We start from the raw sequence: 25,409 nt of genomic DNA, 5'->3' as shown, positions 1-25,409 counted from the left end.
CCACAGACATGTGATCTGACAGTAAGTTTGGAGTAGCCCAATGCAAAAATCCTGAGGATCCATGTGGATCCATGCTTTGTAACCACGGAGGAGGGAAGGAAGGGGAACCATGGATCCTCTGCTCACGACTGCAGCAGATCCCTACCACCACCCGCAGGCATTTGCTCCATAACACGCACAGACATTTCCCCTTACTTTCTAGGAGGAAAAAAGTGAGTGTTATGGTGCAAAAAATACGGTACTTTCTTTTGTCTGCCCTGATTCCTCCAATATTTTCTAAAACTTCCAAATGTATGGAATCTTATAGGTGCACGGAATTTTATGGCAGGCATGTAAGATTTCCTCGGCAGACACATGCATACAGATAGTATTTCTGGAAGGTTTTTAAAATACAACAACTGCCCTATAATGTGCTGCAGAATCCTCCACAAAAATCAAGGAGTTCCATGGCAAACATGCAGAGGTTGGATGGCAGGTGGACAGATCTGGAATGACTTCCCTGCGGGACACAATTTTAATCCCCTCTGCAACAGCATCAGTAATGAACTTTAAGAGGGACGGGTGAGATAAATGAAGCCGTCATTCTCACTAAACAAACATTGCCGGGGTGTACTTGGTCAAGACAGAGCACTAATTCACAGGCTGTAATAGAGCTTTCAACAATTCAGTGGCCATTAGTTACAGACTCAGTCAAGCTGTCCCACTGGTTTTCTTAGAGAGCTAGCGAGGGGCGCTACTGGCACAAACAATAAGAAATAATGCTTGGCAGCCCGCTCAAGAGGAGCAATGTCATTTTAGGCTACGGCTATAAAGCTTTCCCCCCTCTTCCTTGCTGATGCCTGGTGCTGCAATATGTCAAGTTAATTAGCAAGCCCTCTGCACCTCTGAAATTATGAAGAAAGTGCTGGGCTCATTAAGAACACACTGCAGTGCCCTGGAGTAGTACCACAGATAAAAGAAAAGAAGCTGAGCTTAGAGGGCTCTTTCATGGTGCAAGGGTCAAAAGTCACAAAACTTGTAAAATCTACCACAGATGAGTCTCTCTCTGACAAAGTGCAGTTTCCTGAGAAGAATCACACAAGGTTCAGCTGCTGAAGAAAGATGAGTGTGTGTGTAGGGGGGGTACCATTTATGACGAAGTGATCTGCACCAGTGGCAACCCCTTTTGACCCCTGAGCTATAGAGCACTAGCACAAAATATAGGAACTCTTGGAGTTTAGCAGTATTTTTGGAGAGACTGGGAAGCAGTGGAGAACGTAGCCTGGAAATTTTTTTACGAGATTCTCTTTCTTTGACATTCTAGTCATTTGAAACTTTTGGTTCATACGACTGCTGTGTGGATAGGGAAACACTGTTACCTGGAGCATTAAATGAGTGAGTATTGATTTAGTTTTCAAGAATCCATTGGAACTTGCATTTTCTCCCACTGTAGACTGTGATACAGGTAGGTAATTTTAGACTCTTGGCCAGATGAAATGGTCTTACCAGGGTGGGGCAGGAAGTGAGGAGCTCTTTAGATGCTCGTGTGTATTACTTCATTTACTTTTAAATGTGGTAAACCAAACCTCCTGGATTTGTAGGAGTGCCAGATGGATGGTTGTAGCAACTACTGCAACTGCCCAGACTTGATTTGTGCACAGCTCCATCCGGCAAAATAAAAAAGCCCCCCCAAAAAGCTCCATTCCATCACCTATGCTGCCACTGCAGTTACCATCTTTGATTCCTGAAACCTATACTTACATCCCTTTGTGCTGCAAAATATGAACACCAGATTTTGGCCCGGCAAATATGCATCCAGTAGATGCCCATAAACTTCATTATGAATTAGTTTAATGGAAAGCCTCGAGGGAAGAGATATTGCATAACCCAAGATCGTAAAATATCTGATACCACGGGCATAATGTGTGGTTGAGGTTGCAGATTTGTGACGTGCTGCGGAGCTTCTCCACGGTGAGAGAAGAATTATTTAAGCTGCGGGGGCCATTTATTGCCTTACATACTCAAAAGGTGAACATAATTATCCCATCAATTACCTGAAAAGCAATGAACCTGCCAGATGTAAAGAGCCCTGCAGTAGAAGAAGAATGGTTTGGAAATGTTAGAGAGAATAACAAAACCTCAGGAAATTTGCTTCACAATTGTCAGTTGTGAATCCCCTGGGGAGCTGGGGCGGGAGCCCCTCAGTGGCATGTACAGTACCTGGCACATACAATGACTGTAAATATCACTATTCATTACAGCAAGACACAATTGGCATGCCAGGTGTGAGGAGAAAGAGCCAGAGTTAAAAGAGGCAGGGAGAGATCTCTTGTTCTGTTTGATCCCTGGGTCTGGAAGACACTGGCTTATTTGCCATTCCTCAGAAAATTCAAGGCTGACCGAGATGGATTTAAAAGGCAGGGAAATAGAAAGGGCATATCACAAGTTTTGTGTTGATGACTTCTATGGGGGATGACTATGTGTTGATGACTTCTAAATTCTCTCTCTCTCTCTCTCTCTCTCTCTCTCACACACACACACACACACGTATGTATGTATGTATGTATATCACCATAGTGATTGGTGTTCATCTCTTTCCATAACAGAACCAACTGCTACTGTTCAGCAGTATTCTCGGCAGATAATTAGAAAAGCTCCTCAAATTCAAACCTGCAGCCCTCAGAAAGCTGAGACATAAGAACTATATAGATATGCATAGAATATAATCTGCAATCCTAAACAGCTGTATCCTTGATCCTACGGGAATTAAAACAGTGCATTTCTGGGAGATAAGAAAATACCCAACATAATGTGCAGAAGACAGGTGGTTTGCAGGGATTGCTTTCCTTTGCACTTGTTACCTTTAAAGATTATGCAGACTGTGCAGCATAATCCTTTGCAAATTGACTCAAAACGAAGACCTGTTGATTTCAGTGCTTGCAATTTAGTATGCTTAAAATTGCAGCCTTAGACCTGGCTTGCAAAAAGTGTTCTGTCACTTGTCTGATCTTGACAACAAAGGAAACCCATCTAGCCTAGTATTTCTCCCTCTCCTGCCCCCTCTCTCCTGAATACCAGTCAGAAGGGAGTTGGGGAGGGGCTGTAGCTCAGCAAAAGAACACTTGCTTTGCATGCAGAAGGTCTCCAAATGTGGTTGGAGGAAAATTCCTGTCTGAAGCCCTTGAGAGCAGCTTCCAGTCAGCATTGACTAGCAGTGCTGTCTAAGGAACTACGTGGGCTAACGCTCTGATATGGCATGAGACAGCTTCGTATGTTCCTCTCTCTCTCTCTCTCTCTCTCGGTTCCTTAGGAACATGTTAAGGATTTATTTCTTTATTTCTGAAATTTGCCACCTTTCAACATTTATTTTCTCAAAGCAGTGCACAAATATAAAATGTAAACATTTTAAAACAGACATCAAAATTAACAAATACTTAAAGGAGCAGCACAAACCAACTGATCTCAGGCCAACAATTCCATCACAAAATATAAGAAATCTAACCCAGTGTCATTAAAATACAATGCCAGAAAAGAACCACAAACTGTATGAAAAGCCTACTCCACACTAAATGCCATGTTAGAAGTTTCCTTGAAACCCAGGAACAGCCTCCAGGTTAGATTACTACAATGTACTCTATGGGGGGGGGGGGGCTGCCCTTGAGGTTGGCTGAAAGCTGCAGCTGGTGCAAAATGTGGCTTCTCACCGGGACAGGATATCTCCACCAAGTGATTCCTAGCACAGAAAGAAGTACACTGGCTTTCAATTAGCTACTGGACTATGTTCAAGGTGTTGGTTTTGGTGTATAAAGCCCTATACAGCTTGGGACCAGGATACCTAATTTTTTACTGTTCTCTGCAGACAATGGCCTCCTGCAGATAACATTTAATCATGTGATCTACTCCATACAATATCAGAATCAGGCCTTTAGTGTTGTAAGACCTACTCATTCGTACTCGTTCCCATTAAATGTTAGACTGGCCTTTCTCTTCCAACCTGTCTTTTAAATAGGGATTTTTCCTGGTTTGTGTCTGTAGTGTAATTGATTTTAGGTTGCCTTTTTTTTTACATGTTCAAATTGTTTTTGTCGTTTGTGTGCTTGCCACCCTGGGCTCCTTTGGGAGGATGGGTGGGATACCAATTTAATAAATATTAATAAATTGTATTAGTCCCTGCAAGTAGGGATCACTTCCAGAAAAGCTAGCCAACAATATGAAAGTCAGTACAAGGGACTCCAGTTTGAACAGCAATGGCTTCAGGTGGCAAAGGAAAGTTAAGGCAAGAAGAGCAAGTGATAAAGTGTATATAGTTTTTTACAGGGATGAAAACTAAGATGAAGGGAAATGAAAGTGCTTTTAAAAAAATGAAGTGGGAATGAGGGTGACACCTGCTATAAAAGAGGAGCTGAAGGGGAAATAAAAACACCTCAATAGATAGTGCAAGATTCTTTGTAAGATGAAAAGAGCAGGTGACAGGGAGCATAAAACTGGAACTGCTGACAGTAATCATTCCTCCTATTATGGACTTGTGATATTGTCACCTCCTGCTCTGACAATAAGACCACACAACGTTTTCTCATTATGTGGAGATCATTTTTTACCCTGACTGCAGTGCCAAGTCACACTCCACTCATCAGGCATACTACACAAGGGGCAAACCAAATCATCGCCATCAAATATTGACAATGGCAGTGTTGCTGTGAAATCTAGGATTGCCTTTTTCTCCTGTTTGGCAAAGAGTGACTTTTTTTGGTGACCTCCATTACATTTATACACAGACAGTGGCAGGAACCTTAGCTGTCTTCCAAACAACGTGTTCCTTCATGTACCTTTTATGTTAGTCTCCAGAGGCTTGTCATTTTAATTCATGTATCAATAGCAGAGCTACAAAGACTGCGTACAATTACCTTTTAGGACAAACCAAACTATTACAGTGGTAAAATGAGCAATTGTTCTTTCTGTACTTTTTGATTAATATTTTCATACTGGGCTGAAAACCTTTGTAGTTTTCCTTCTTAAATTTCTACAGACTTGTTTTTGACAGCTGTACTGTTCTGTTCTGCTTTATGTACATCTATGCCAGAGCTTTCCAAACTGTGTGTCGTGACACATCAGTGGGGCAGCTGCAGTGTGTAGGTGTGTCGCACAAACACTCCCCACTCCTCCCGGGGCTGGAAAGTGGTTAGTTTCATCTCTAGTTTGCTAGTAAAACTGAATTACTGTGTTGCAAAATGATTCACGTCTAAAAGTGTGTCACCAACATGAAAAGTCTGGAAAGCTCCAAAAGGCACAGTGCAAAGAGGGCTGCTTATGCAATTTTGTGACTGCACCAAGATTCTCTTTTCACAGTTTTAATCAATGTATCTGTTGATGTTCCTTGTATTGTGGAATGAAGTTAGACCATGTTGGAAGCTAACAAAATGTTTTATTAACTTTTAATACAAAAGACTTCCATCTTCAATAACCTGCCAGTTTGTGCCTTTTCTACTTCTCTGCAGCTCGCCACAGCCTTTCATTCCTTGCTCCTTCCAGCCCACCATTTGAAAGAGCATTACTCTGGCAGCATGTATGTTCACTGGTAACCAGTAAAGGTGTGTGGGAGAGAGAGAGAGAGAGAGAGAGAGAGAGAGAACTGAAATCTGAAGCAAATTGTGTATGCGTGAATATTTTAAACAAAGTCCTGGTTTCTTTTAAGGGAAAAGTGCAGATTGAGAATATATTAGTGTTATTCTGCAAAAATGAGCAGGTACTTCAGAACTCGACAGACGTTTGGAATGGGAGAATTTTGTAAGGATTCTTCTTTGTTCAATTTTGTTTATTTCCAGAGCAATCCAACTGAGGTTGAGTGGTGGTGGTGGGAGCTCTGATTGTCTCAAACGGGACAAGATATGAGAAGCATTCCCCTCCTTTTTAATTCCAGTTCAGTTGTGTTTCCTGATGCACCACACAGACACACACACACACACCTCCCATTGATTCTTCTGAGGTGAAAATTTGCTATACAACTTCCAGGCACTGACAGTAGATGTGGAATGGTCATGGATGCTGCAAAGAAGGCTACCTGCAAACCACCCTCTCTGCTGAGGAAAGTGAGGTCTATGGTTTCTTATGGCCCCTGAGAGACCCCGCCAAGCAACACAGGAATGCGCCTTTTGAGAGTTTCTAGCCTGTCTTTTAAAGCATAAACCTTCCCTGCAACAAAATATAGCACTGAAAAAAATTAAATTACTAGTAAAAAGAAGTAAATAACATTAAAATAAATTGTTGTTGTTGTTGTTCCTTTTTCCCTGACAGGGACTAAAGCTTGCTTATAGCTAAAATAGAAACAGCTAAAAAACACTAGGGGAGCAACTGTTGGTTTTTTTTAAATACAATTAAATATTAATAGAATATATGTGTATGTGTTCGTGTGCGATTTATTAAAACATACAAAATAGTTTTGAACAATTACAAGATTGCATCCCTAGTCATGAAGAGTTTATTTCAAAATGCATATTCGTTTCCTAAGTGCCGCCCCATCACTAACTTCATCCTGTCCGAATGTGTAGTATGAAGGTCTTACTTCCAGGCATCACTTTATTATAGAGAAAGTAAGAGCATCCTGTAGCACCTTAAAGTCTAACTAATATATTGCATAAGTTCTTATGGACCCTTCATCAGATGCATGAAGGATTATCATCAGTTGACATATTTATATTTACAGATACCTTGGTGCAGCTTAAAAGGGAAATTGTATTGTAAATAGTGGGGTCAAGTGGCAATGAACTGAACAAATGTCTGTGACATTTGAATTAGAATTGGCAAAATAAACTTAACAGCAATAATGGGTTATAATGTAGCCAGTCACTATGTTAAAGAAGATTATATTAGATTAAAAATAGTAATAATAACCATTTTGGATGTTGACCAACAGTGAAGAGGTTGAATTGCAGAGCAGGTTCACACCTGACTCCTGGACTACTGTCTTAATATTAAAGTGGACCCTGAAAATACTGAATATTTGTGCTCCCCAGTCAATGATTCAGTAAGGCTGACAAAAATGGTCTGACTTTGTTGGCCCTGGAAGTGGCAGTACAACATTTCACTCAGATAACTTTGTCTGTCATGGTGAATGGAACCACATAATCAAGAATGAGCTCTGTATAATATATGGTGTTTAGTATGCATTTAGTATAGAGTTGCTTATTCCGGATGCAAAAACAAAACCAGCTTTTGCTATTTCATGCATGGGATTCAACTAAGGAGCCTCATCGATGGAAGCTCTGCACAAAGACTTCTGCTTCTGCAATGGAGCTTTCTGCCCTCTCTTTCCCCAGCACATCCTTACCCCCGGAAATTGGCTCAGGTGGGGATGAGGTCAGGAAAACCCCTAAACCAGCACGGAGGGAGGAGAGAGGGGATCATTCCATCTGCCGAGCTGAAAGGCTTGGGCTGATGGAATCATCAGAAGAATGTGATGTGGAATTATTCCCCATATTTCTAATGTATTTTTGGTAGCAGTGAAATAGCCTTTACTGTGATTTTTTCTTTCTGATATTCATTTAATCTAGTAAATTTTCAATATTCTGATGCATTTTTCCTTGTTGCATTTAGTTAATTACATTTGTTTCTCAGGTAATCAAAAAGAAAAGAAACAAAGCACATAGCTGTATCAAGTAAGTTAGACCAGGCCCAGTGAAGTTAATAAACCTAAATTAGTCATGGCCGTTAATTTCAATGGCCCTGCTCTGAGTGTGTCTAACGCTGAATAAAACTGTCTGTTTGTAATAGGCAGGAGCTGTGTGCATTACTAGATATGACAATTCAGATGGCATTTATACACCTCCCAGCATGAAAATATGCACAAATTGGCCAGGCCATTTTGTTTAACAGATGGCAGGAAGAGAGAACAGGGCAGTCTCCTTTCCAAAATAATCTGAAAAATCAGTGTCTACATGCTCATATCTTAGTATGTAGGCTAACTCCTGGTGTCTTAAGGTTGGCTGTTCTGATCTGAAGCATGTTTAAATGTGAAATGACAGCCGTGCACTGCAGCTGGACATCTGTAGGGCATTCTATAGAAGCACAGAAATTAAGAGTGTAAGCTTTCTGTGGCCATTTCTTCAGTATGAAACACTTCCTGCAGTAAACGAACTCAAATACTTTCTTCAAATAGTTTTCCAGATTTATGCCATCCTGGTCCAGTTCTCCTGTTTTTGAAAGGCAACCAACCAGGAGGGTTACCAAGCCCGCAGCCATAATAAAAAGGTAAAAGGTAAAGGTAAAGACCCCTGGACAGTTAAGTCCAGTCAAAGGCAACTATGGGGTTGCGACACTCATCTCACTTTCAGGTCCAGGGAGCCGGCGTTTGTCCACAGACAGTTTTCCGGGTCATGTGGCCAGCATGACTAAACCACTACTGGTGCACAGAGGACTGTGACGAGTGCCAGAGTGCACAGAAATGCCATTTACCTTCCCGCTGCAGCAGTACTTATTTATCTACTTGCACTTTGACGTGCTTTTGAACTGCTAGGTTGGCAGGAGCTGGGACAGAGCAACAGGAGCTCACCCCATCATGGGGATTCAAACTGCTGACCTTCTGATCAGCAAGCTCAAGAGGCTCAGTGTTTTAGACCACAGCGCCACCTGCATCCATAATGGGCATGGCTAGCAAGCGGAAATGTTTTAGCCTGTTCCAACACTTAAATCATTGTGGTGGGAAGGCTTCTTCTGTCCCAGCTGCAACAAAACATGTCTCTCCTGTATTGGTCTCTAACCTTCCAGCAGTTTGACTTCACGCGCAAAGGCGTACTCTTCTGTTGTCTCCCGAGACAGATGGATGCCAACAGCAACAGGAGGGTAAAAGAAGTTGCTGCCCATAATAAAATTCACCCCCTTGGCTGACCTAAATTATAGCCAAATCATCTTCCACTCTGCCAGGTTCTATAAACAGTATCTAAGAAGACCTTCCCACTTCTGCTTCCCTGCAATTCAAGTAATGGCGTGATAGTCATTCTACATCTGATTAAGGCAGCCTTCCCCAACCTCGTGCCCTCCAGATATTTTGTATTACAACTACAGGCAGCCAGTGCATCCAAATGGTGTGTGATCACTGACTCACATGCTCTTTTGGACCCAGAAGAGGGAAGAACAGAGACAGAACGAGGGGCAGAACGGGGTGGAATGGAACCCCTGCACAAGCTGGTCATTTCCTTCACCATCATACCTGCCCACTAGACATGCTGGGTGGGGCTGATGGGGGTTGCAGAACAACAACATCTGCAGGGCACCAGTTATGAAAAGGTGGATTAAAGCAACTGTGCTATAGCCAGTTCACAGGAGAAAAAGGTTACTTTGATGCAATGTTGTGATGTCATCAGCTCTTTAAAAAGCAAAGTTTAAGTTCATTTGTTTGCACTGCGGACAGACTCTGAAATGCCAAACATTTACAAGATTGCCTCTTTGGGACAATTTTATCTGCAGCGTAAAATGGCAGTACACACCATACCGCAGTGTTACATGCTTTTCAACAATTTAAATGCAATGAATGTTTATGAGGGGAATGCAAACCGGGACAAATATATATACTGTAGAAGTTTAACTTAGTTCCCAAGACTGCTCTTATATAGGAGTCTAGCTCTCAGCCCTGCCAAATGGTAAACATATAGGAGTCTGCTTGTACTAGGAGCAACTGATGAAAGAATAAATCTGATTACTTGAAGCAGAACAGGATATTAGTAAACAAGACAAACAAAAGATTGTTCTGGAAATATGAGTTCATATACAGATAGCAGAGAACTCTTGTTAAGTAAGGAATGAAGTCTAAAGGTGATATCACAAAACATATGGAGAAAGGAGCTGTTGTCAGTCTTCTACAACTACAAGATTTTTTTTTAAAAAAAACCATCAGGTATGCAGTTCAGTGTCGAGTTCATGCTGGTTTCATTTCATATAATCAGAGAATCACAGAGTTGGAAGGGTCATCTAGTCCAACTCCCTGTAATGCAGGAATCTCAGCTAAAGCATCCATGACAGATGGCTATTTCTGATATCTTCAGGTATCTTGCCTGAAATCCTGGAGACCCATTTTCTGTTAGCTTAGAGTTAATATTGAGCCAGATGGACTAATGCTCTGATTTGGTATTAGGCAGCTTCCAGTATTCCTAGCCAGAATGGAACTGGGTTTGTACTTAGGGTGAGATTCTTTTCCCCAGCAGCTTTTATGCCTACTTGATTGAGATAGGTTAATAGTCAATCCATTTCTCCAAGAATGCATGACCTCATACTGAAGAACAAACAGTTGTCTCAAGTAGCACCCCATAGTGTTGATCCAAAAAATCCAGTGTGGCTGTTTCATGCTCACCCATCCTTTTGTGATTATCTGCCTATTGAAGCTGAAAGAACAGAACTCCTTATTGTGAGAAAGATGAAGGACGAGCTTCATTTGCTCGGAAATAGCTTCATTGCTTATCTCCCAGTGATATTCTGATTAGAAGTGAATCGAAGACACAAAGGGCTGAATGTCATCGGATCCCAACATCTTGGGGTTATTTCATATGCAAGGTGATTCTTTGGACTTTGCCGTACTGATCTACACTGTAACAGCATATCAAACAGAAGGAGTGGGCAACATTTGAATTCTTACCAGAGGCAATTCTGAAAGTCAAAACTACAAATAAATAAAATGAAAAAGGCTGCGGGGGGGGGGGGGAATAGACAAGGCAAGTCAGGAGGCCTGCCTAGCAATCCAGCAAGTGCACAGAAATGGCAGGTTTCTGTGACAGGTGACAAATTGCATCAAAGGCTAACATATATCATGTCAGAAGATGGCAGCAAGTGAACAGCAGCAGTGACATATTCAGCTGCACGAGACTGGTCCATCATCCCTTGCTTCAAAAGAGATGCATACATGTGCTGTGAAGATGAACAAGGCAGGCCCATCCAGTGGTAAGCTGGAACTTGTGGCCAATGAACAAATTCTGAAATCACAACGAAGAAGTAGGAAGGTTGACAGCAGCAGAGCAAATAAGGAGTTCAGCTGGAAGACAACTTGATGCAGAGACAGAGATGGCTAGGATGGGTTGCAGTTCTGCACTAGTGTAGGGCAAGAGGGGCAACACTGTTATGAGAGCATCGGGGGAAAGAATATAAGAGCAAAGGAGGAGGTGAAGAGACAAAGCAAGGTACAGATTGGGGACAACGTCAAACTTGATAAGAACTTTGCATACCAATGAATCACGGTGTTTTGAGAAACCATCCTGTGTAATCATTAGGAAATTCACACCGAAAATTCTAAAAACAAAATCTCACTTGGATTCTGTTTGAATAGACATATTAACACATAACTAGAAAAAAACCTGAGATGCATAATAAGACATTTTATGTTCGCATTTTGCTAAAGCGTGTTCTCACTAAAAGAGAGCACGTGTTGCGGATGGGGCCGAACAAAACTCCTCTTGGTTGCCAGGCAGTATTAGATTCAAGGGGCCTGGAGCAGATTGGAGGATGGTGTTACTGGGGTAAATTTGATGTTGCCAATTTAGGGGTGGGATCAGTGGTTATTTAAGCAAGGTCCACAGCTTTCTCTTTCTCTTTCGCTGTGGACATCGGATCTCCCGCCCGCCCTCCCTTGATTTGGGCTTGCGCTCTGACCTTGCTCTGCCTGTCATGGGGTCGTTCGCATTGGTGCGGGGGCCCAGTAGGAATTTTTCCAATTGGCTGATTAGTGTGTGCCTTTTGGGTTTTGCCTACTGCTTAGCAAATCGTCACAACTTGTAAGGTTGGCGGTTAGGCATTGGTTAAATTGGTTGGTGGAGGGGTATGGATTGGCTGTGCCTGCCCCTCCAATGCTGCTGCAGACGGGTATTCCGTTAAAGGAATTCTGAAGCTTACCATCCCCTTCGTCCAAACCCTGACGGCAGGGTGCGGGCCGCGTAAGCTTCAAGGGACAAGCGCGGAGTAGCTGAGGGCCTGTGACGCAGCTCCAGCTGACTCTGTCCCTTGTTCCTCCGGGACTGACTAGGGAGTCAGTGCTGTCCCCCAAGGCGGGGGGTGACAGATAGTCATAACCAATGCCTAAGCAACCACTCTCAATTTGTATGAAAATAAAGTTGTGGCCAAAAGTATGCCAAAAACCTTAAACAAAAATTATGTGTGATGTGTGAGTTATTGGGGTAGGGGTTTTGGGGGACCTCAGCACGCAAAACAATGATTTTGTGGTTTGACACCAAAACTGATCATGGACTCCTTATATTGTCTAAATTTATTTCTTACAAAAGCTTTTAAAAAATAATAATTCAGAAGTCAAAGGAAGGGTTTAGTGCTTGAATAATAAATAGAATTCCAGGAAGAGTTAATGTTTATTAGACAGGCCCAGTGGCTACATATCTGGACAGACCCATCAAGCTCTTATTAAGAGGAATAAATCACTGAAACATCAAATGACAGGACCTGACTTTTTAAAGCTTTGTTGCCTTTAGTCTTTCACAGTCTGTTTTACAGCTTATCTCCTTTACCATATTGCAGCAGTATTTTATGGACAGGCTACTCAGTTTTCCATTAATCTGGAACAGTGTCTTGTGGATTCCTCTTAACATTTCTGACATGCAGGATCATATATAATGTACATGGAAATAACAGGTGGATGGGCACAGTGATGCATTCAGTTCCTAAAATGAGCTTTCTGGCATTTTGGTCAGACATGGCACAGCCATTTATCTTCTACAGTTTACTAAATGAAGCCCATGGATGATGTTTCATTTCATTCTTCCTGTCCTGCTAAATGTATGCCAGGTGCTGCTTTGGTGGCAGTCAACCCTTTGAGGTGTAAAATCCTATAACTAAGCTTCTTCGTTCCCACAAACAACTAAGAGTGAGATGCAGACAATCTATTTTATTGGCTGCAATGGATGGTTCCTTTCGTGCCTCACTGCAATGAAGGAAGGGAAGGCCTCTGTAGGCATTTGTGTGTCCCTGGGGTATCATGTTGGTGACCCCTGCCATGCAGAGTCCTAGCCAAACTACATGTTACTGAAATGTGAAAATTAGAGCCACACTTGGATCCTGGACCCAAATGAGATGTTTTATTGTTCTGTTAAGGAGGTTTGCAAACTTCTTTTAGACAAAGGGAAAGAAACCTAGGGCTCAGGGAGCCCTCAGAATTCTCCCAAAGCCTCTCTGATCCTGTTTCACACTCCAAATGTTTTTGGCTGCCTGAAATGTGTTCTTGCACTCTGAAAATGCCTCTTGCTTGTGTGGATGAAGGACAGAGAGGGGTGTTATCTTCCTGTACAAACTTTAAATTCATTGCTTCAGTCACTTTTGCCTTTGGCCCTGGCTACACTGACATGCGGCCCTCAGAAGGTAGTCTGGAAGAGAACCAAAAAAGATTCAAACGGAAAAGATTCCTCAACCCTATTATACATCTTCTTCTCTTCTTTTTCTCTCCTATCAGTTCACAGCAGCTCTCCCTTCAGCGGCGGACCTTGAGAGTCAGTATGAGCTCTTCTGTGTGAATTCCATGATGATAAGTGCCCCAAAGGCTTTTACAAAGCATTTAATTTCCCTTTCTCATATTGTACCATCACATTCTCTAAACTATCAATGGTGACTGCGTTCTGCTCCTGGGTAGAAAGGATCTCAAACTTCCTCAACACTTTATAATGTTATTTCCTGAAGTGAAGGGTGTATTAACACAACCTGGAGGAAATTCTAACACAGATGTATTTTAAAAATAGCAGTGCCTGGGTTTCATCTTTTTTGTCTCTGCCACTGTAGAAGTGAGGATATACAGATAGAAATGGGGTTGATCATAAACAGCTTTTGATGACAGAGAACATGGAACACAGAGCACAGAACAAGGCAATAAAGTTTATGAAAAGGGAACCCCTGAAGGATTGTTCTGAAGTGATGAAAGAGGAGACAAATGTCAGAGAAGAGGGTGCATAAAGAAGTCTGAATAAGACCCCCATAAGGTTAGAACAATAAGATACACCTGGGGCTCATTTTGATCCAAGTACCAGGTCAGTGTCAGAGCTCAGTGAGAGAACATGCAAAGTGACAACAAAGACCATGTGCAGAGTGCCTTTCCTTCACTACAAACTTACTAACTATATCACCCCTACAAGTGAGGGATTAGGATGAAAATTGCCCCATTTCATTCTTTTTGAATAAGAGACTGAAATGATTAGCACCTTCAAAGCCTGACATCTCTTTATATGAGAGAATCAATCGCCTGCTGGCTACTTTCTTGTACAGATTAAAAGAAGGTGAGACCCTTTTGGTTTTTAAAGGATATTGAGTTTATCAAAAGTGTGCAATAACATGATAAATCCGGTTGGTGGCAGCAACAGCATCTGTTTTTTTACTCCTCCCTCCACCCACTTGCTTTTTTTAAAAAATAGCTCTGCCTTTCCAGTAAATTGAAGGTGAACAGGAGACTGGCAGGGATGAAAACAGGTGCCCATTAGGGGAAGGCACAAATAGGACTTCCTGGGGTGATGGGGGCACTTATTTATTTTCCCCTCCCTGTTTTTTAATATATGTAAATAATTCGGCACTCCCTTGGAATATCAAGCAGAGCCAACATGAACACACTAGATGTTAACAGACAGTATTTTTGCACACCCCCACCCTCAGCTCAGTGTCTTCAGTCTGGCAAGTTTTTGCCGCCTGAGGTGACAGGACATGTTCCTTGTGTTAATTACTAACGGCACAGTTGTCAGTAAATGTAGCATGCATTAAGGAGCACAGAAAGCCAGCTATTAATGCCCCCTTTCCCAGGTGTTTAGAATGCGTTAAATCTGTACTTTTGTGGAAGTTGTTCAATCAATCCATTGCTGCTTCTGTTTTAACCCCACTACCTCCTGCAATAGCTTTTCTGTATGAATGGCTCATCCACCGAAGCTTGCCAAGACAATATTTTGCTGAATAAACTAGTTGTTAAATCAGGTTCTCTCCTTTTCATGGGAGATCACATGATTCGTAATTCACCTGGGTAACTTTTTGCATGCTTTGAATGTGCAGGACAAACTCCTTTTCACAACATGGAACAGGAATGCTCTTTTTCCACAGGAACAATAGCCAGAGCAACTGATAAAAGCAGATGCCACACAAAAAATTAATTGTTACTTGTCAGATAAGACATTGTTGCTGTCACCAGGAGATAGATTGTGCAGTCAGTACTTTGTTGTGCTGAATTTGAATATCAAGGCAGTGGTACAGTGGCACAGAAACTGCAATTCTTAGAGCTCAAACTGCAGTATTTTGTCTGCAGCCAGCATGGTGTAGTGGTTAAGAGCAGTGGACTTGTAATCTGGTGAACTGGGTTCACTTCCCCGCTCCTCCACATGCAGCTGCTGGGTGACCTTGGGCTAGTCACACTTCTCTGAAGTCTCTCAGCTTCACTCACCTCACAGAGTGTTTGTTGTGGGGGAGGAAGGGAAATGAGATTGTTAGCCGTTTTGAGACTCCTTAAGGGGAGTGAAAGGCGGGATATCAACTCCAAACCCTTCCTCTTCCTCTTCCTCTTCCTCTTCCTCTTCCTCTTCCTCTTCCTCCTCCTCCTCCTCCTCCTCCTCTTCTTCTTCTTTGGCTTAGCCTACCCATGCAGCAGAATGGGATGGTGCAGTAAAGTAGAAGAGTCCTAGGGTGGCAATAGGGGTTATGTATCATTGAAGACTACAACTGCGGAATTATATTTTTTTCCAATGACACCGTACCCCCCCCCCCAAAAAAAATTGCAATCAGGAAATCAGCGCAGCAGGATGCGGGCTAGAAACAAACCTCTTTCCCTGATACATTTGATGTTGTTGTTTCACTTGCAGGAAGTTTGGCACATGGGAAAGTCATAACAAAAGGGGAGCCATCTGAGGTTTTACAGTTCACTTTACGAAGTCAGGATTCTGCCATCCTCCTGTGTTGCATTTGTAGACCTTACTTATTTTGGGGGGAGGGGGGAGGGGATGCTAGCTAGGCTTGCAATACATCAGGAAAATTCCTGACATGACCTGGTTTTGGGGTGTAAAAATGGCATCAGGGGAGAATTTTGCAATGTGAAGGAAAAAGCAGTGGAAACAGCTCCAAAGGCTTAAAATCACTATTTTGGGGGGAGATTTCCCCCCCAAAGCAGATGTCTACTAGCGAATGTGTCCACTGCAATGATGAGTGCTGTGTGGGATGTGGTTGTGCAGTTGTCACTATTAGCCACTCAAGTTTCTTGAGATGTATCCTCAGGCTGCCAAATTCAATCAAGTATGAGACGATGTGTGCAGTATTAGGTATACACATGATGGAATATTGGGTGTGGAATACCACTATAAAATACTGGCTGTGTTGCCATTTCCTTTCCCAGCCTTCGAGTCTGCTTTCTGATTTACTCAAGGACTCATAAATCCAGATGGCTCCAACTCATACACAGCAAAATTAGATCTATTGGTATTGACTTGGAATTATTATATAATTCTGGAAAGCAATATATTTATCACGATATCCAAATTAGATGAAGGGATATTGAAAAACAAAACATTGAGACAGCTGTAAATAAGATCTGCTCCCCCAAGTTCTATGATTTAAATACAACCGATAACAAGACCACTTATATTTCAAAGTTAATAATCCCAGCCCAACGCAGGACATTTATGTTAACCCAACTGAACATTTTCCCCTCAGCTATTTTTAAGAGCAGTTATTTAAACATCCATAGAAATTATAGACATTGTGGATGCTATTTGAATGTGCCGGACACTATAGAACATATTCTTTTCTACTGCCCACTGTTCAACCAGCTACATAAACGCGTGCTCTCTCTCTTTTGGGGTAGTTTAACATCATGGCACAATGAAAATATCAGATTCTACCTGTCTGATATTAACCCAGAGGTAACTGCAAGGGTAGCTGAGTTTCTTTCAATAGTATCTCTTAGAGTGGTGAATGACACGGTTTAATGGAAAGACACTCCAATGAAATTTTCTCTTGCTATATATATATTATATGGATGTTTCTTTGTGTGTGTGTGTGTGTGTGTGTGTGTGTGTGTGTGTATTTAAATTGTATGTGGATGTTTTCAAATATATCTGTAATGCTATATCTGTAATGCTTAATAAAGGTTCGGAGAAAGATAAAAGACTATTAGGCAGTGTTCATGAAACCACTTGTAACAAATAGCACAACCCCTTCTTTCTAATGAAATGTCCGATATTTGGCATAACTCTAAACTGCATTTTATTTTTGTGACTTTTAATTAATTCTTGTAGGCTTTGTGTTGCTGTGCATAATGGGTATACTCATCTAGCTCTCCAAGCCAGGGATAGGGCAACTGTCACCCTCCAACTCCCATCTGCCCCAGCCAGCATGACCAAGTGCCGGGCATGATGGGAGTTGTAGTACAACAGTACCTGAGGAGCTGCAGGTTAGCCACCCCTGTTTTGAACCAACCAACAATTTTGAACCAACCAACACCAGCATGAGAACCCACCTCCAGCCACAGATACTTTTCATGGACACTTCGTTTCACCACATTTCCCCCTCTTTCTTCTCAAGCTGTATGTGGCGCTGTCCGTCCGCAAAGCCGCAATGCACATCCTGCAAAGGAAGGAGGGAGGGTTATTCTACTGCAGAAAGGCATTCTCATTCTTTGTGGAGAGACGGTCTAGGATAATGGCACTGAATAAAGGCTAGCATTGGCGTAGCATTAAGAAGAAAAAGATACGCACACCCAGCCATCTCAAAAGGCCCATAGTAAGAATCTTATGTGACCTGTTCAAACACTGTGGTCTTCCTTGTGGGGCCTTTCATTTGTTTGTTTTCAGAGACCAGTAATCATGTGGTAGGTTCTTTGAAGTGAACTGAAATACAAAATGAAAAATTGCCATTACAAAAAAAACCCACCAACCCAAACTGAAACTATGCTCATTTTATTAGTTTAAAATATATATAGTCTTTCAGGCCTTGAACCCAGCAGTGGGCAGCCCGAATCCTAAGGTTCTTGGGCTAATTTAATGTCGGTGGCGAGAAAAGAAAGATTGGGGGGGGGGGAGAGGAAATACTGCAGAAAGAGAAAGGGGCCTCCACATTCATATTACTACTATTATTTCCTATTCCAAAATGGCTTCTCAGCAATTTACAATGATAAAAGCAGTCCATAGTTAAAATACACAATAACAGTAAGACACCCTTAACTAAAATATGCAATAAAGCAAACAATTAAGTAGCATATCAATTAAAAGGTTTTTTTAATAATAATAAAAGCAGTTGAAACAATATAACCACCAGTTCAGGGAAATGCTTGCCTAAACAGGAAGCAGCATAATGTCAACACTGATGGAGCCTCTCATATTTCAACAGATCTCTGCCTTTGCCCATTTTGGCTCTCACTCCAACTACCAATTCCAGCCTTGCCCGTCACCAATTCACAACACCACCCAACAGGCCTTTGCCAGGAAAAAAAATAAATCTCCCTCCATCACTGCTTTAGTGAAGCAAGTGCTGTGTGGAAAATTTCTCCTGTATTTCCCCCCAGCGATTTTCCATCAGTTTATGAGAAAATAAATTGCATTCAAAATTAGCAAAAGGGAAAGAAAAGTTTGTTGAAATTCTGGTGGGTGGACTGTAGTGGTATTGTTGTGCTTACTGTACTTTCAAGGTGGCTGAGGAGTGTTTGTATTCCTGCCCCTCCCCTTTCATTCTACAAATTCATCTTCCTTGGCTTTCCAAGGGAATACACCATTTTTCCCCCCAAGGGAATACACCAGGAAGTGTGGGCTGCCAGAGAGGCTGCAGAGCACTGGCGAAATATTTAGGGAAGAAACCACACTACCACCCTTGGCTTCCTCATAGTGATGTGCTAAGCTTGAAACTTTGAACCTCCCAAAATTCAGAAGTACCCTAAGAATGCAGCAGAGAATTCAAGCTACTTTGCAAGGGAAGAAAGCTTACACAAAGTTGGAGGATAAATTTTGGCACAGCCTTAGGTCAATCACTATTGATGCAATAAAAGGAAAGTTGGGTCAGGCAAAATAATGTATGCACAGCAAATATCATTTATTTCAATGGGAATTAGGCACAGCCATGTTTCTCTTGCTTGAACCAGCTAAGCACATTGAACAAGAAACAGTGAGAGATGGGTGCAAACTGGATAATTCAAGATTTATCCATTTAAATGAGTTCCTGGATTTGAACTGATGTGATTATACTCTGCATCAGTGGGAGGTCTCTGGTTTAATTTTGTTTTTTTTAAGTGGACCAGTATTGCCACCCAAGGTTTTTTGTTTTGTTTTGGGGTGGGGAGGCTGCTCCTTTAAGTCAGTTCTTCTTCAACTCTTGTTAGCTATGCAACAATAATCCACCCCATGCTTATGAGAAGTTACTACAAGGAGGAGGAGGAGGGGAAAGGAGAAAAAAGAAAAGAAAGGAAAACAAAGTTGAAAAAGAAGCACGGATACTTTTTGTTCCAGTAAAACAGAGGATTCTGGCAGAGTTGTACACAATTTTACCATGAGGTGAAAACTCTGAAAGCCACTTAATGGTGTTGTGTGCTTATTTAAATAGTTGGTCCTAAACCAGTTTAACTCAAGTGGAAGATTATATCTTCTTATCTTTAAGCAGCCATTGCCTTAGAGCAGAGCTGAAATTCCTCTAAGTCATTACTTTTTCTGATAAAATTTCTGAGATTTTTTCTCTTTCTTCTACCCTCTAGAAAAAGAAAGCCTCTTTGGAGAATTGTGACTGAATATTCTCCAGCATTATCATTATTTATCAGGGATGAGGTTAGTCTCCGCACACAGACACACTGACCTGGACTAATCCTTGATTCCTGGCCATGGGAAGGATGGGGAAAAAAAAACCACTGCCCAGGCTTCCAACATAATGCTACTTACAAAGGCAGCCTACACATACCTTAGGAAAGAAGAAAGGAGTTGTGCTACTGCCACTGCTAGTTGTGACCTGCAACCCTGAGAAACACCAGAAATTACCTTATGCTAAGTCACTCTCCCTGCTGGTAAGCCGCAGTGATAGGAGGTCACCTGAATGCTGCTGTCTGCTACTGATGATGATGATGGTGATGATTAACCCACCTTTATCCCAGACAGTGAATCAAGCCAGCTTACAGAGTACAGTGGTACCTTGGTTCTCAAACTTAATCCAGAACTCCGTTCCAAAACCAAAGTGTTCCAAAACCAAGGTGCTATTTCCCATAGAATGTAATGCAAAATGGATTAATCCATTCCAGACTTTTAAAAACAACCCCTAAAACAGCAATGTAACATGAATTTTACTATCTAACGAGACCATTGATCCATAAAATGAAAGCAATAAACAATGTACTGCAGTCACACAATCAATCAACAGTAGCTGAACTGGGTTTCACACAGTCACAAAAACAAAACGAAAAGAGCCACAAAAACAAAAATGCAAAATAAATAGCAAAAACAGATGGACCTCAGCCTAACACTCAAAATGGAAGTGTGGCACTCAAAACAGAAGTGTGGTACTCAAATCGGAAGCGTAACAGTAAAAACGGAGCATGTTCGGCTTCCAAAAAAAAAAGTTCGCAAACCGAAATACTTACTTCTGGGTTTGCAGTGTTTGGGTTCCAAGTTGTTTGAGTACCAAGGTGTTTGAGAACCAAGGTACCACTGTAGTGCAAAGGTGGCATAAACATTTCCCCAGTACACTTCAGCCTCCCTGGTTGCAAGCACTTCTTACTCTGAAAAAGCTCCAAGGGAGGAGTTAGTTCAGGATGTCTATCTCTAGGCTGTAATTATAACTTTCTTGGCATAGTTTAAACAAGTGGAGGGAAGGTGTTAACTGTGAGAGGATGGCTTGAAATGTATAACATTTGTTATAGTATAAATGATTTCTTATACCAAATTCATGCTTTTTCTGTCAAAGTAACTGATAGCCCCATTTTGCAGCTACCTGATGTTTCTGATAGCTTTGACCATGCCCTGTGCCTCTATAAAACTGATCTCTTTTTAAAAAAACAAAACAAAAACAAAGAATAATTGTCATTCTCCACTCATTACAGAGAACATCCTGGAGGATCGGTGATGTACGATGAAGGAGATGAGTCATCTATCACTTCTCGTACCAAATTAGCTCTATTGTCAGACCCCAGGAAGTTAGTAGGAAAGTAATTGAGGTATGACACATACTTAGTCAATGTTTGCTGGTGATGGCAGTCCATTGTGGAGGAATTCACAATATTTATGAGATTCCTTCATCTGAAACGCTACTACGCAGAGGCCTCAACTGTATTATGGTTAAAAATGAACAAAACTGTTGCACCATTAATTTATCTCAGATCCCCCCCCCCCACTTTCCCATTATGAAAGGAGTTTCGCAATAATTTATCTCTTCTCTACTAGACACAGAATGGAAAATTTGGAAAGTGGAAACTTTACAATGACAGCTTAACGGGCGTGTATCAACTGGTCTGTCACGCGCAACTTGAACATTTACATGTTAATGTCAGTTCACAGAATCCGACATAATTTCTCAGATTCCCCACCCCCACCCCATCACAAGGACTGAGAATATTTAACTGTGTGCATGAGTAAGACAAGACTGAGGGTTATTGCCACCAGTTTGCTGAAGCTAAGCAGGGCTGGGTCTGACTTGTGGCTCAATGAGTGACCTTCTGAGTTTTTGAACAATAGCATTCTTAAGCATGATGATTCCTTGTACAGCTAGGGAGAAGCAACAATATGATCCACTGCATTTCCCCTCCCCGCAGTTACCTCAGTGAGGATTATTCCCAGGGTGGGTACACACAGGATTGTACCTTGAGGCAGGCTATGCACAGACATAGGATTTGAAATGCACAGGGCTCTCTACCCCCCCCCCTCCCAAGAGCTTCTGTATCTAACACTTTGCATTTGTACATTCCTTCACACGCTAACGTTGTCTAACGTGGGAGTTAATATCTGTACTATCTATACACGTGGGCCAAAGTATCAAACTGAAATTTTACATTGAGGTCCACCTGACAGTTACTAAAAATGAATCTCACTTGACACAAAAGCAATTGCTTGTATTCTGATACCCAGGGAATATTTCAGGTGTCAGTAGAGAGGGGAGCAAGAGTCTATAACCTGCTGTTGGATATATTCGGATATTATCGCACTGAGGGGACAAAAGCAGTTCCCTAAGAACAGATGATGTGTGGAGTAGTAAGTGGGAGGATAGAATTTCAAATAAAACAGTCCTTTTGTAATATGGACACATTCAGCCACCTATGTACCCATGTGGTTCCCATCCCTTTCCAACACACACACACACACACACACACACACACACACACACACACATATCTCGGTGTCTGTGTCATTGATTAATTTGCTTACAATAACTTCTGTAAAAGACATGCGGTCTTCTGCTAGCTTGGCCTCTGTGTATGCTGTACAAAACTAGAGGGCATCAATGGCATCAAGGATACAGGAGCTCAGATACCTGCCTTGATGCCCCTCTACGTGGTCTTTTCCCCACAATGGCTCAAGTTCATTTCATGGGCCCCTTTTGTCATTGCCTATGTTTATGAGAAACCCTCAGCCTGTATAAGTTGCTAGATCACTCCTCAGAGTATCTTACTGTAAGAGCTCCTGGGCCAAGGTTTTAGGTTTAGCCTTGCAAATTCAGTTTCTTATTTTTCCAGTCTTAAGTTCCATTTGCATTTTTTAAAAGAAAAACCTTACTAATATTCATCCACATGTTTGTGCGCATTTCTCCTAATATACACATTTTGTATGCAATTTTGCTTAATATACACATGTTGGCAAGTAATGTCCCTTAATATAATGCATTTTGTATGGTGTTTCTCTAATATACATACTTTTCTGCACACTTTCCCCTTACAGATGCATTTTTTTTGCACACTTTCTTGGGTTAGAGAATTCAGAGAAGCGTGAATTTAAGAATGACGGCTGTGTTGCAGCTTGCATATTGTTTTGGGAAGTGCAAATTAGCTTGATTCACATACAGATATAGGTGCTGAAGCAAATTTCTCATCCTGTGGCAAGTTATTTGCTGCAGTTCATTTATTTTTGTCTTCCCCTCGTACTAAATGCATGTGCATTCATACAGTGGCGTAGGAAGGGGGTGCGGTGGGTGTGGGTCGCCCCGGGTCCCATCACTGCGGGGGGTGACAAAATGGCAAAAATATGTGTTTTTGAAAAAAATTATTCCCACACCCACCACACACCCCTTCCTACACCACTGCAGGAGCACTCTCCCCTCAAGTGATTTCCAGAAGCCAGAAGCTTTGCTGCCTCTAACTTTGCAGGCAGAGCACAGCCTTTATGGCTAGTAGCCTTCTACAGCCCTCTCCTCTATGAATCTGCCTAATCCAGAGGTGTAGCTAGGTTAAGGTTACCAGATTTTTTCCAAAGAATCCGGAGACACTTCTTCTTCTTCTTTTTTTTTTTGAAAAGAGAAAAAAAGTTATTTTAAAAAAAGTTTTGTTTTTTTAAAAAGAAGTAATATCTTCTCTTCTGTGGTTTCCTCTGTTGCATGGCCTTCCTCTGGGCCCCAGCCTGCTCTCTTGGAGTGCTAGCCACCATGGAGTAGGCTCAGGTTGGGCCTGGGATCAGCCATGTGTCCTTGCCCTCCCGGTGCTCTCCTACCTCTTTTCCTCAGTGGCGGCAGCAGCACAGCAAGGTTGGGGCTCCCCTCTTTTTTCTCCTTCCTCTTTCTCTCTCTTCCTTCTCCACATCAGCTCAGGGTTTTTCCTGGCCCCTGAGTGCTTCTGGGAAGTCAGCCAGGCACTCTCACTCCCGGCTTGATTTGGGTCGCGGGGGGGGGGGGGAGTCAGCGGTCCCCCCAGTTGACGCACTGGGCATCCCTGGTTCCCTTTTGGCAGCGGCAGCAGCAGTTTCAGCATCCTGGAGCCAGCCTGGTAGCGTAATTGGCTCTGGCTGGCTTCAGGAGCTGCTCACTGCCATGGCGCCTGCCATATTGCCCCGCCGGAAGCCCACATATGATGTGACTTGTGCCATTGAACCAATCACGCAACATTCATTCCCTACTAATAAATCTACAACACTTAAAATATAAATAAGAAGACATTAAAAGAAATCAGGGGACATTCCGGGGATGGATTTTGTCCTGGGACAAATTTGTGAATCCGGGGACTATCCCCTGGAAACAGGGATATCTGGTAACCATAAGCTAGGTGAGGTGGGGGACACTGGGTATCATGCTGCGGGGCCAGCAGCATGTCTGAGCCACACATCTCTCCTGAGGGGAAGGCGGTGGGCGGACTTCCTGCAAACTGCACACTGCTTTTCTGAGCAGCATGGGGCTTGCATCTGCCCACCGCCTCAGCCGCCCTACAGCTGAGGGGGAGGTTGTGGAGGGGCTCCACGCAGCGTGCCCTGCTTTGGCTCTCCCCGCCTCCATGGGCGACTCGCTCCACTCCCGGTTGCAGGGCACGCAAGCCGCCCCAGGCACCTGAGTGGTTAGCTACGCCACTGCATTCATACATAAATGGAGAATGGTTCCTAAATGATCAAAACTTACACATATTAAGAAAGCGAAGGCACAGACACACACAAAGAGAGATAAACCTTAGAATGCATGGAATTCTGGAACAGGTTAATTGTAAAGCAGCACTGAATTTCTGTGTCTCAAACTTTGTACGTCCCTGCACCCTGTGAGATGCTCTTGACAGTGATGCATGATCAGGCCTTTTCATCAGCAGCACAGATTATGGAACTTGCTCGGCACCCCAGGAGGTTCAGTTCTTTTCAACCTTGAGTGCATTCAGACAGCAGGTGAAAACTGTTATGATGCTTGAACAGAGCCGGCCCACTGATAAGGCATGGTGACACACCCGCCTGAGGCGGTGGAAGTGCCTGAGGTGGGGCTGCGCCTGCCCCCACTCTCACCAGCAAGCAGGGGACAGATAAGAAATTATAACTTATGACTCAGACAACATGGGGTCCAAAATCATAGTCAATATAGCTCCCTGATATTTTTTCATCCAGCCAGAATTTGCCTTGAGTAGCAAATGCATCCACCACACTTATAGTCAGCATTGTACTAAAAACTCCATAATATGGAAATGATATAGAAAAGCACCTTATGGATACATACGATTTTAACAGTACTTATAATTTGTAGCGTTTCTCACCAGAACGATTTCCCAGGTGGCATTTAAAATACAATAAAATAAAAACTGTTTCCATCATTTAGACTATACAAAACTGTTGTTCCTCACTGTTTTGTCATCCAAAAATAATGCTTGACTCACTCTTTTCAAACACTGGGAAGCACAATGCCAAAAGTTCTCCTATGTACATGTACAGTAGCAAGCCTCTTTTCTTTTAGTTTGCAATAATTGCCTTGCCTTTTATATTAAGAGAGCAGGATCAAGTGAATAACTGAAATTCAAAAGCAACTTATAAAAGGTACCCATGCAGTTTTCTTTTGTTCCATTTTCCTAAATGTACTCAGAGGCT

Source organism: Podarcis liolepis (genome assembly GCF_965112155.1).
Source record: "Podarcis liolepis genome assembly, chromosome: 1".
NCBI classification, from domain to species: domain Eukaryota; kingdom Metazoa; phylum Chordata; class Lepidosauria; order Squamata; family Lacertidae; genus Podarcis; species Podarcis liolepis.
This window is presented reverse-complemented; position numbering follows the sequence as displayed.